General features: G+C 39.1%; 1 non-coding gene across 1 annotated transcript; it reads left to right on the top strand.

Moving 5' to 3' along the window:
• The first annotated feature begins 9,288 nt into the window (after window positions 1–9,288).
• Window positions 9,289–9,350, top strand: LOC124096604 (U7 small nuclear RNA). The gene has a single exon (XR_006852909.1). It is a non-coding gene; the product is annotated as a U7 small nuclear RNA (small nuclear RNA).
• Window positions 9,351–11,721: the final 2,371 nt, after the last annotated feature.

The raw sequence follows: 11,721 nt of genomic DNA, 5'->3' as shown, positions 1-11,721 counted from the left end.
CTGAGCCACAAACCCAGCCCGTGAATTCTGTTTTTGATGAAGGGGTTCCTTCTCCATTTCTACCAGTACCTAACCAATAAACAAACAGAAGATAGGTCCCTCAACAATTCCTGTCTAGCTACATCCTGTCCATAAACATGTTAATGAAATTTTCAGATGATACTAACAGAAGACATGCTGCAAACAGGAAAGCCAAAGAAATTATATAAAACATTAGCAATATGGCAAAGAGAATGACACTCAACTTGGAAAAATTTCAAGAGGTATCTGGGGGAAAGTAATTGGAAAGAAATTTTTTCATGCCGAGGGCAACACCTGGAAAATAGTAATGGCTGTAAGAGGCCCAGGGGTGACACTAAACAGCAAATTAGCTACATGTTTGCTGTATAATATTTCAAGAAAAATATGACACTGGTCTCTTGTCATAAAGCAGGGAGATAATGGCTCTTTCTGTTTGGCCCTAGTGACAGATAGCACCTGGGATGCTGTTTTTAGTTTTGGACACTTCATTAGCAGAAAATCACTGATTAGCATTTGGGAATTTGGAGGCAAGAAACAAGAACAATTAAAAGCATTTATTTAACATGACTCACCCATTCAAAACTGATAGTGCAGAGGGAAAAAGGAATAACGAAGCTCTGTACTTTGTGTTGCTGTGAAATCAAAAATCTCTTCACTTCAGTTTCAGCAAAGAACCACTGATTGTTGAAGCTGGGAGGGACTTTGGTGATGAATTTTAATGACCTTTTTATGTTCCTAGGCAGAGCTAAAATTTTGCTATTTGGGCAGTTTGCTCTTGGGCTGCATTGTACAGGGATTTAGAAAAGCTCTTCTTAAAATATAGATCTAGTAATATTATTGACCCACTTAAAAACCTTCAATGATTTCTCATGACATTTTGAATAAATCTAGCTTCTTATTAAAGGCCCACAAAGTTCTACAGGAACTGGCTCTCACCTTTAGCTTTTGTAACTCTCCCCCGAGCTCACCAGTCTTCAGCCACACCACTCTCTAGAATCCTTCAAGCTTCTTCCAGCCTTGGTTTTTGCAACTGCTCTTTATTTCTCTGGTTCCTTGTGTTGTTGATTCCTTCTCACCTTTCTTCCTTTTGTGACCATCTTATCTGAAGTCTTTATCCTCAGCTCATCATCCTATTTATAGCATTATCACAATCTGTAATTATCTTTATTTACTTACTTCTTTATTACCTTTCCTCTTATTAGGTTATAAGATCCAGGAGAGCAAAGACCTTTTCTGTGTCACTCATTCCTATGATTTCAGTGCTTAGCATGTAGTAATAGCTAACACACTGAGTTCTTACTATATTCCTGACACTATTCAGTGTTTTACATATATTTAATCCTCACAGAAATCCTATGAGATAGAACAATCTTTTCCACCTTACATCAACTATATGGGTAAAGTGAAGTGCAAAGACGCTAAATGTAACTAGCCCAAGGATATATAGCAAGTAAGTGGCAGAGCCAGGATTTAATCTTGGCAGTTCAAGTTGCCCAGGTTATGGAGGACGGGCAATGGATTAATTACTTGAATAGTTGTGTGTTGTCTTTTCCTCTTTGAGAAATTCTAGTAAAGAAGAATTTACCTCCATATTTGAGAATGTGTGATCTTAAGTCATTCCTTTTGGGGATAATCAGGAAAAGAAGAAAATTCAAGGAGAGTAATAGGAATAAAAACACGAGTTAGAACATATGGTAAGTCAAATTTTGAGTTTTTTGTGATACAATCTTGGGAGAGGCAAAAAAAAAAAAAAAGCTAAGAGGATCTATTAGGATACAAAGAATTTGGCTCTTTTTAGAGGTGTTGAGGACACATGCCTTGGTATGAACTTATTTATCAAGGGTCAAAATATGACATATCTATAACTCTGTATTTTGAAAAGAGGTTTGAGAAATACCTGTTTAATTAGGCAACAGACTTAAGTGTGTCTAAGAGATTTTTTTCAGGGTGGGGGATTGGGGATTTGTTAGAGTCTGTAAACAAGTCAAAAATAACACCTGGCATTTTGCCAGGGGAATGTTAGAGTTGTAAACAAGTCTGGATGGTGCCTGGCAAAATGCCAGAGGGAGTGGTTTGAGAAGTAACAAAAGCAAGCCATTAAGTGTGGAGATTCCTGATTGGTTGACTGACTATCTAGTTTATGCTAATTAGATAAGCTCTGTGGAATGTATAAATACTGCTCCTGTCCTGCAATAAACGGCTCCTACTCCTGCTGTATCAACATACACAAGTTATTCGTCACCCCCCGGTTATTTTGCTGCAGCCGGACTGCGGCAGGGATTGAATCCAGAGTCTTGACTATGCTAAGCATGTGCTCTACCACTGAGTTACAGTATCAGCCTCTCCAAGGTCTTCTTTATTGAGTATCCAAGTGACTGTGTCTGTGAATCTATGGAACCAAGGATATGGGAGTCAGTGACAACTCTGTATTATAAAATATGAAACATCTATTTGGATAAAGGAGTCAACAGGTATACCATCTTAGTTTGCATGTTATCTGCAGCCAAACAAATCAAATTTCCAAGTACCTTGTCAAAACTGAAAGTTTTTTTTTAGGAAGTAAAGGATGATAAGTTGAAATTATCTTGACATACCACTATTAGTCATGTAGGCAAATGCTAACATTAACTGCCTTTGCTTTTTTATTAAATAAAATGAAAATGTATCTGTAAAGGACATTGTTAGTTCACTCATAGTGACCTTGATTTTTCAAGCCTATGTTTCCTGACTCTACTCTTGTTTTGTTCTTTCCTTTTTTTCCTAAGGCAGAGAGGATTTTTTTTAACATGATGCCAAGGAATTGAACCCAGTGCCACAGGCATTTCAGGCATGCTAGGCAAGCGCTCTACCCCTGAGCCACGACCCCAGTTCTGCAGAGAGGATCTTTATGAAACATAAATCCAGCTAGTTAATCCCCTGTTTAAGCCCTATCAAAGGTTTTCTATTGCAGGGATGAAGTGGGTACCTCTTAACATGGCTTATTAAAGTCCTTCTCAAGCTGCTTCCTTCAGTCTTTTGCTTCATTACTGTTTCTCAATGGTAGTAAGTGGCAGAGCTGGCTGCCCCCAGAGCCAATATTCTTAACTACTTCCTTGCATTTTCCCAGCAGTCAGTCATCTTGAATTTCTTTTTGCATCTCCCATGAGTCACTCAGTTTTGTCATTGGGTGTCACTACACGATGCTGTCTCTGCCTGGAATTTTCTCTGCTCATTCTCCTGGTTTAGAAAATACCTCCGCATTTGTCCTGCAGACCTCAGCTTTGAAGTTTCTCCAAGAAGCTTCCATGGTCCTCCAAGTCTGGGTCAGAAGCCCCTGCTGTTAATGTTCCCACAGGTCCTTCACCTTCTGATATTTATTTCATCCGTTATACAGGTGGCCTCTGACTCACAATGGTTCAACTTACTTTCTTTGACCTTACGATAGTGAGAAAGCGATACATCTAGTGGAAACTGGACTTTGAAGGCCCTTGCTTGCTGGAGTATATGGGTATTTTGGCTGGGGGGCACAGCACCATACTCTTCCCATCCTCTTCACAGACTTGGAACCAAATTGTTCGCCTTCAGGCAGTTTCCCTGGGTCACGGAGAGTTGGGGAACTTCCTCTGTAGGTCATGGGCTGGGCAGCAGTCCTGAATGTTGTCTTCCTCTACCGTAACTTTCGCCGGCTAGAACCCAGGACCTGAGCCGACAGAGCCCTGTGACAGGATGGTGGTCTCCAGGGCGCAACCCTGAGGGGAGGACCACCAGGGCACCCGCAGTGGCCTTCGGAGGAGGAGGGAGAACTGAAGACTGACCTGGGGCTGGGGGGCGGGGAGAGAAAGCTGCTCACCAGACAACAGGGGCCCAGAGGGCATCTTTACCCTGTTCTCCAGGCCCTGGGGTGGGTGGATAGAGGAGGCTGCAGGCAGCGAGCAGCCATCCATGTGAATCCCGAGTTCCCAGGGACCCGGAGCAGCAGGTGGTAGCTGAGAACGCAGGTGAGTACCACCCTACTCCGAGGATTCTTAGAGGACTCATCCACAAGGACCAACCTCAGAAAATAAGCAGTCTGCTAATTAAGTGGCTGGGGACGAAGAGCACAGGATTTGGGATGTGGCTGTGAAAGTATCAAATTTATACTGGCCCTTGGGGAAGCTCGAGGGAAATACTGATTGTCTTTGGACTTGCAGGTGCTGCAACCTGGTGACCCTTTATGGAAATGAAGACGAGAACGGAGTAGTTATAAAATAACCATAGAAATACTGACCTCAATGGCAATGAATCTCCAAGTTTTTTGTTGTTTTTTTTCCCTCTGAGCCTGAGCTCAGATTGAGATTCTTGATTGCCCTCATTCTATTCCTTCTTCTCCCTCTCCTCATTGCCCCTCCCCTGGCTGCTTCTTTTCTTCCTCATTCCCCTCCTCTTTCCATTAACCCAGGAGTTCCTAACCTGGAGTTCTGGTGGTCCCTGAACTAGGATGGAAAGAAATAACATTTAATACTATGTCACTTTAAATAAATAAATAAATAAATCACACACACACACACACACACACACACACACACGGAGGAAAGGGTGGGGGAGAGGGATGGGTTCTCACTGTGTTGCCCAGACTAGTGTCGAGCTCCTGGGCTCGGTCCTGATGAGGAAAATACTGTAGGTTTGAGGTCTCTCAAGACCAGTTTTGGTTTCTCTGTTCTCTAGAAGTGACTTTCTAGCAAACCTGGATTCTCAACCTCCAACTCTGCCCATATTGGCAAATGCCACAAAGAAAAACGTGGTAGTTGATGTGGGTATTACCCTCCACATTTTTACCTCTCACTTGGTTCTTTTCTTTAGCTGGCCTTTGTTGCCTGAGTAATCATAGATTCTAGGAAATTCTACCCTACTTTTCTGAAGTTTTGGCTTATCTTTAGTGAAAGAACGACCGGACAAGGCTGGTTATCCGAGAAGTGCCCATTTATTGAGGAACAGCTCTGCATATTTATAGAGGGGGAGGGGCGGTTTGACAGTTATGACAGTTTATCTTTTAAGGGTTTGACAGTTGGCACCGGGTGATTTCTGATTGGAGGATAAGGATCATGTGAGTCAGCAGAGCTCACCATTGGTCGGCTCTTCTGGGGGATGGGGAAGTTAGTAGTCTGATTGGTGGGTAAGGATCATGGGAGTCAGCGCAGCTCACCATTAGGAGGCTCTCTTGGGGGATGGGGAAGTTGGTCTTTGGAGCCCGGGAGACTGCCAACATTTAGAATTCAGAAAATACTTTGAGGAGGAAAATTTTATTTGAGGCTTTCCAAAGCTCCAATTTTGTCACTCAAACCCAGGTAACTGTCAAGTTTTATTCATTTTTCTGTCCTATAGTAGCACTCCTGTGCTTGCTTCAATTCCAGAACTCAATCACCAGCTTGTGTTCAGAAAGGCAAATTACCCCCAAACACTGTGGACTCTTACACTAACTCTGGAGGCTTCTGTACTCTCTAGAATTTTGTTCCTTGTATTTTTTTACTGACTTTGCAGATCTTTGAAGCCTTTAAACGTATGATTTTTTTTCCATCTATCCAGTTTTAGTTGTAAATGATGATGTTTTCCTGCGTCAGACTTCCTCATTCTACATGGAAACATATATGTTCAGAGATGCCTATTTTTAGAAAAAGTCTTTTAGAGGGTTGTGTGAGCCCCCTCCCTCAACAGAAAGCAGTTAAGCAGACAACACCACAGTGTGGTCAAGTGTTGTGTTTAGTGGGGATTAAAGACTATGAAAGCCAAGGTTAAAGAAACTAGATCTGGGAAGTTAGGGGGATGCTTTTTAGAGCAGTGTTATATAAGATGATAACTTAGAAGTTATCCTGGCCCATACCTCACACTGGGAAGTTGTTCTAAGTTGCTTTCCAATTTATTTTCACATGAATCATTTTATTTGATCTTCACAGTAATTGTGGACTTCATTTTAATGTTTTGAGTGTCTCCCCCTAGGCTTCATAGAGTGACAAACTCATAGTTAGAACATGTTTATTAGATGAATGAATAAAAGAAGAATGCTTCTCATGGAAATTTCCATCTAACTTCCTAACTGTTTAATTCATCTGTTATTATCCAGTTTCCAGCTAGTTTTCCAACATTTCCAGTGTGATATGCCTGGATACTTGCCTCTTTCCTTTCTTTCCATCTCCTTTCTCTTTTCTCTTGCTCTAAACTTTTATTTCTTGGACACCTTCAAATCAATGTGATATGCAGGCCCTGACAACATTTTATTTATTATTTCAAAGCCATTTTGTCAGCCTTCTCTGACTTCTAACATTTTGTTCATCCTTATAAATTTCAATTAAATTTCACTGAAGGGGAGTGGAGCTTGCCAAGGGCTGAGTAGAAGAATCTAGATTTCCTCTCTTTACTTTGACACCTGCACAGGCCTTTCTCAGTGGAGCTCACTACAGTGTGATTTACTTGGCAGATTGGAACCCTCTATAGACCATTATCTTTTATAATTAAATAACTAAATGAGAGTGAGAACAAGAGAGAGATATGAGCCAAGGAAGAAAAAGTACACAGACCCACAGACAATCTAAAGATCTGGGCTATGGTCTCAGCCCTAACACTTACAAAGAGCGTGACTTGGGGCAAATCTCTTGAGGCCTCAGGCGGGGGAAAAGAAATAGGACACCAGATGTTTTCTATGGTCACTTCCAGAAAGAACACTAAGTGATTCTATAAGCAATAACTAGAGAGGGCAAAAAGGAGAACCAAAGGAAGATCAGACCATTGTGAATTCAGGCTGGAAACTCCATTGGTTTTGATCTACCCCTTGTGACACTGTGTGCTAATTCATATTATTCTAACATTGGCCTTGTTAATTTTCTTACCCTTTAATCCTACTTGTGATTATTTCCTCCTTTCTATTACTTCTGGGAACACAATACTCATAAACAAGAGCTCACTTAGTTCTAATTACTTTTGGTTGTTTAACAGTTGCTTTTAGCCTTTTCACTTACATCAGGCCAAAAACACTTTTTTTGGATGATTGCTAAAAGCCATAAGTATCATCAGGACTTAATTTTTTGGATTAGGAATGTTGACTAAATCCCCCAATATCCTTAGAAAACTTCAGGTCTGTTGATTTGGCAGCTCAAGAAAGTTCTGGGACAACAGGGCATATGGCTACATTCCAACCCTAACTGGTCAGGATCATTGAGGGTCATGGAATGTTAGAGTTGGATGAGATCTTTGAAATTATTTGGTAGAAGAATGAATGGATATCAACACAAAGGCTTGGAGAAATTGTTTTTTCTTGACATACATAGTTTATGGGAGGTTCATAACTAGAAATCAACTGTTCTTTTCCTTAACAACTCAGTGCCCCAACCAACTGGGATAACAGACCATAAATGAAGCAGTGACTAGAGGGAAACACTGATTTGATGTGGGAACTTCATTCAGATTGGGTGCTTCACTGACAACTGTTATTTAAGAAATCATTTAATCATCTCTTCAGTGAAGAGATGGATCCAGCAATAATGAGTTGCTCTGTTGTCATTTGAGCTTGAGTGGCAACTTCTGCCCAGGCAGGAGGAATGCCGAAAGAATTTTAAAATTCTTACAAGATATCAGGCATAGTGCTGAACAGTAGGGATGCGTAGATGAATGCCACAGAATCCTGAGGGCTCTGCTCTTGGGAGTTCAGAATCTTTTTCACTCTAGGATTTGAGTTACTTAATTGTTTTGCTCTGAACCCAAATAAAGGAAACAAGGCTTTAAGATGACGGCCTTCCCCTGCTCTCTACTCTTACACTGTTGTGTAAGATGTTAGCTGTGGGTTTTTCATATATGGCATTTATCATTTGAGGAATTTCTTCTATTTCTAGTTTATTGAGGTTTTTTTTTTGTAAATCATGAGAGGGTGTTAGATTTTGTCAGTTACTTTTGGGGCATCAATTGAGGTGATTATAGGATTTTTTCTTCATTTCATTGATATCATCATAACGTTTTATTTATATTATAACATTTTATATTATAACATGACTGACTTTTGTGTGTTGAAGCATCCTTGCATTCCTGGGATAGATCTCCCTTTTATCCTGGGGAGTAATCCTTTTAATATGCTGTTGAATTCAGCTTGCTTGTAGTTTGTTGAGGAGTTTTACATTTATTTTCTTAAGGGGTATTGGTCTTTGGTTTTCTTTTCTTATAGTGTGTTTGACTCCAGAAACAGGTTATTCCTGATTTTACAGAATAAGTAAGTATTTCTTCTTCAGGTTTTTGGAATTGTTTGAGAAGATTAGTGTTGATTCTTCTTTAAGTGGTAAGAGTTAATTTACCAGTGAAGCCATCTAATTCTGCATTTTTATTTGTTGAGAGTTTTTTGATTACTAATCCAATTTCCTTGCTTATTTCAGATCTATTTTGAAGTTCTATTTCTTCAGTTAATTTGATCCTTTGTATGTTTCTAGGGAAATATCCATTTAATCTAGATTATCAAATTTGTTGGTGGTTTCTATAGTATAAGCCTTTTTATTTATATTATAACATAATATTTTTTTTGTTTTTGTAAAACCAGTAGAAATGTCTCCTCTTTAGTTTCTGATTTGAGTCACTTGAGTCTTCTCTTTTCGTAGTCAATCTAGCTAAAATTGTGTCAATTTTATTAATGTTTTCAAAGAACCAATTTTTAATTTGTTGACTTTCTCTTCTTATTTTTATTTCATTTACCTTTATCTTAATATTATTATTTTCTCCTTCAGATAGTTTCAGGTTTTATTTTACTCTTTTTAATTCTTTTTTTTTAGTATTTATTTTTTAGTTATAGGTGGACACAATATCTTTATTTTGTTTTTATGTGGTGCTGAGGATCGAACATGGTGCCTCACACATGGTAGGCCAGCGCTCTACCTCTGAGCCAGAACCTCAGCCCTCTTTTTAATTCTTTAAGGTGTATTAGTAGATTATTGATTTGAAGCTACAGGAGACTGAACTGAGGGGCACTCCACCACTGAGCCACATCCCCATCCCTATTTTGTATTTTATTCAGAGACAGGGTCTCACTGAGTTGCTTAGTGCCTTGCCATTGCTGAGGCTGGCTTTGAACTCATGATCCTTCTGCCTAAACCTCCTGAGCTGAGACTGGAAGACTGCAAATTCAAGGTCAGCCTGGGCAACACTGTGAGACATTGTCTCAAAACAAAATTAAAAAAGGGCTGGCAATATGTCTTAGAGTATTTGAGTAGTACTTGAGTACTTGAGTAGTATGTATGAGGTCCTGAGTTCAATTCCCAGTACCACACAAGTATGTGTCATTAGTGATTTAGCTCCTTAATAATTTGTCTAGCAGGTTTTCTGGTTTTTGCTGGAAAATTCTCCTATAGGACAAAGAGAAGAGTACTACTTAATTTCCTCATATTTGTGAATTTCTAGTTTTCTTATGTTGTTGACTTCTGTTTTTTTTTCTCTTGTGATTGGAAAGCATATTTGGTATAAATTCAATTTTTTTGCAATTTGTTCTGTGCGTTAACATATGGTCTGTCCTGAAGAATGTTCCTGTGTACTTGAGGAGAATGTGTTCTGTTGTTGTTGGGGAAGATGTTCTGTATAATTTTATTAGTTTATAGTATTGTTCAAGTTCTTTTCTTCCTTATTGATCTTCTGTTTGGTTGTTTTATCCATTACCAAATGCAGGACATTGAAGTCTCCAACTATTATTGTAGAACTGTCTATTTTTTAAAAATGTTTATTTTTTTAGTTGTAGTTGGACACAATACCTTTATTTTAGTTATTTGTATGTGGTTCTGAGAATCGAACCCAGGGCCTCACCCATGCTAGGTGAGTGTTCTACTGCTGAGCCATAACCCCAGCCCAGAACTGTTTATTTTGATCTTCAATTTGTATTATTTTTTGTTTCATTTATTTTAGGACTCTGTTTTTAGCTGCATATATGTTTATCATTGTGATATATTGGATATATTGATAAATTGAATCTTTTGTAAATATATAATGTCCTTGTCTCTTCTAATCTTTTTTGACTTAAAATCTACTTTTTCCTGTAATAAAAAAGCCAGCTCGTCTTTTTTAGTTACTATTTGCATGAAAATAGTTTTATATCCTTTTACTTTCAACATCTTTAAATCTTTGTTTGTACAGTAAGTTTTTTTTCCTCCCCTCCCATCTTCTCTCTCTACCCCATCTACTGTAATTCATTTCTCTCCTTGTTTATTTTCCCATTCCCCTCACAACCTCTTATATGTAATTTTGTATAACAATGAGGGTCTCCCTCCATTACCATGTAATTTCCCTTTTCTCTCCCTTTCCCTCCCACCTCATGTCTCTGTTTAATGTTAATCTTTTCTTCCTGCTCTTCCTCCCTGCTCTGTTCTTAGTTGCTCTCATTATATCAAAGAAGACATTTGGTATTTGTTTTTTACGGATTGGCTAGCTTCACTAAGCATAATCTGCTCTAGTGCCATCCATTTCCCTGCAAATTCCATGATTTTGTCATTTTTTAATGCTGCGAAATACTCCATGGTGTATAAATGCCACATTTTTTTTTATCCATTCATCTATTGAAGGGCATCTGGGTTGGTTCCACAGTCCAGCAATTGTGAATTGTGCTGCTATGAACATCGATGTGGCAGTATCCCTGTAGTACGATCTTTTAAGGTCTTTAGGGAATAGTCCGAGAAGGGCAATAGCTGGGTCAAATGGTGGTTCCATTCCCAGCTTTCCAAGGAATCTCCATACTGCTTTCCAAATTGGCCACACCAGTTTGCAGTCCCACCAGCAATGTACAAGTGTACCCTTTTCCCCACATCCTCGCCAGCACTTGTTGTTGTTTGACTTCATAATGGCTGCCAATCTTACTGGAGTGAGATGGTATCTTAGGGTGGTTTTGATTTGCATTTCTCTGACTGCTAGAGATGGTGAGCATTTTTTCATGTACTTGTTGATTGATTGTATGTCCTCCTCTGAGAAGTGTCTGTTCAGGTCCTTGGCCCATTTGTTGATTGGGTTATTTGTTATCTTATTGTCTAATTTTTTGAGTTCTTTGTATACTCTGGATATTAGGGCTCTATCTGAAGTGTGAGGAGTAAAAATTTGTTCCCATGATGTAGGCTCCCTATTTACCTCTCTTATTGTTTCTCTTGCTGAGAAAAAACTTTTCAGTTTAAGTAAGTCCCATTTGTTGATTCTTGTTATTAACTCTTGTGCTATGGGTGTCCTATTAAGGAATTTGGAGCCCGACCCCACAATATGTAGATCGTAGCCAACTTTTTCTTCTATCAGACGCAGAGTCTCTGATTTAATATCTAGCTCCTTGATCCACTTTGAGTTAACTTTTGTGCATGGCGAGAGGAGGGGATTCAGTTTCATTTTGTTGCATATGAATTTCCAGTTTTCCCAACACCATTTGTTGAAGATACTATCCTTCCTCCATTGCATGCTTTTAGCTCCCTTATCAAATATAAGATAGTTGTAGCTTTGTGGATTAGTCTCTGTGTCCTCTATTCTGTACCATTGGTCCACCCGCCTGTTTTGGTACCAGTACCATGCTGTTTTTGTTACTATTGCTCTGTAATATAGTTTGAAATCTGGTATCGCTATACCGCCTGATTCGCACTTCCTGCTTAGAATTGCTTTTGCTTTTCTGGGTCTTTTATTTTTCCATATGAATTTCATGATTTCTTTATCTATTTCTACAAGAAATGCCGTTGGGATTTTGATTGGCATTGCATTAAA

Source organism: Marmota monax, unplaced genomic scaffold (genome assembly GCF_021218885.2).
Source record: "Marmota monax isolate L192 unplaced genomic scaffold, Marmota_monax_Labrador192_F-V1.1 WCK01_AAM20220418_F8-fsc00004, whole genome shotgun sequence".
Classification (NCBI taxonomy): domain Eukaryota; kingdom Metazoa; phylum Chordata; class Mammalia; order Rodentia; family Sciuridae; genus Marmota; species Marmota monax.
The sequence above is the reverse complement of the archived record's forward strand: the minus strand, read 5'-3'. Positions and strand labels throughout refer to the sequence as shown.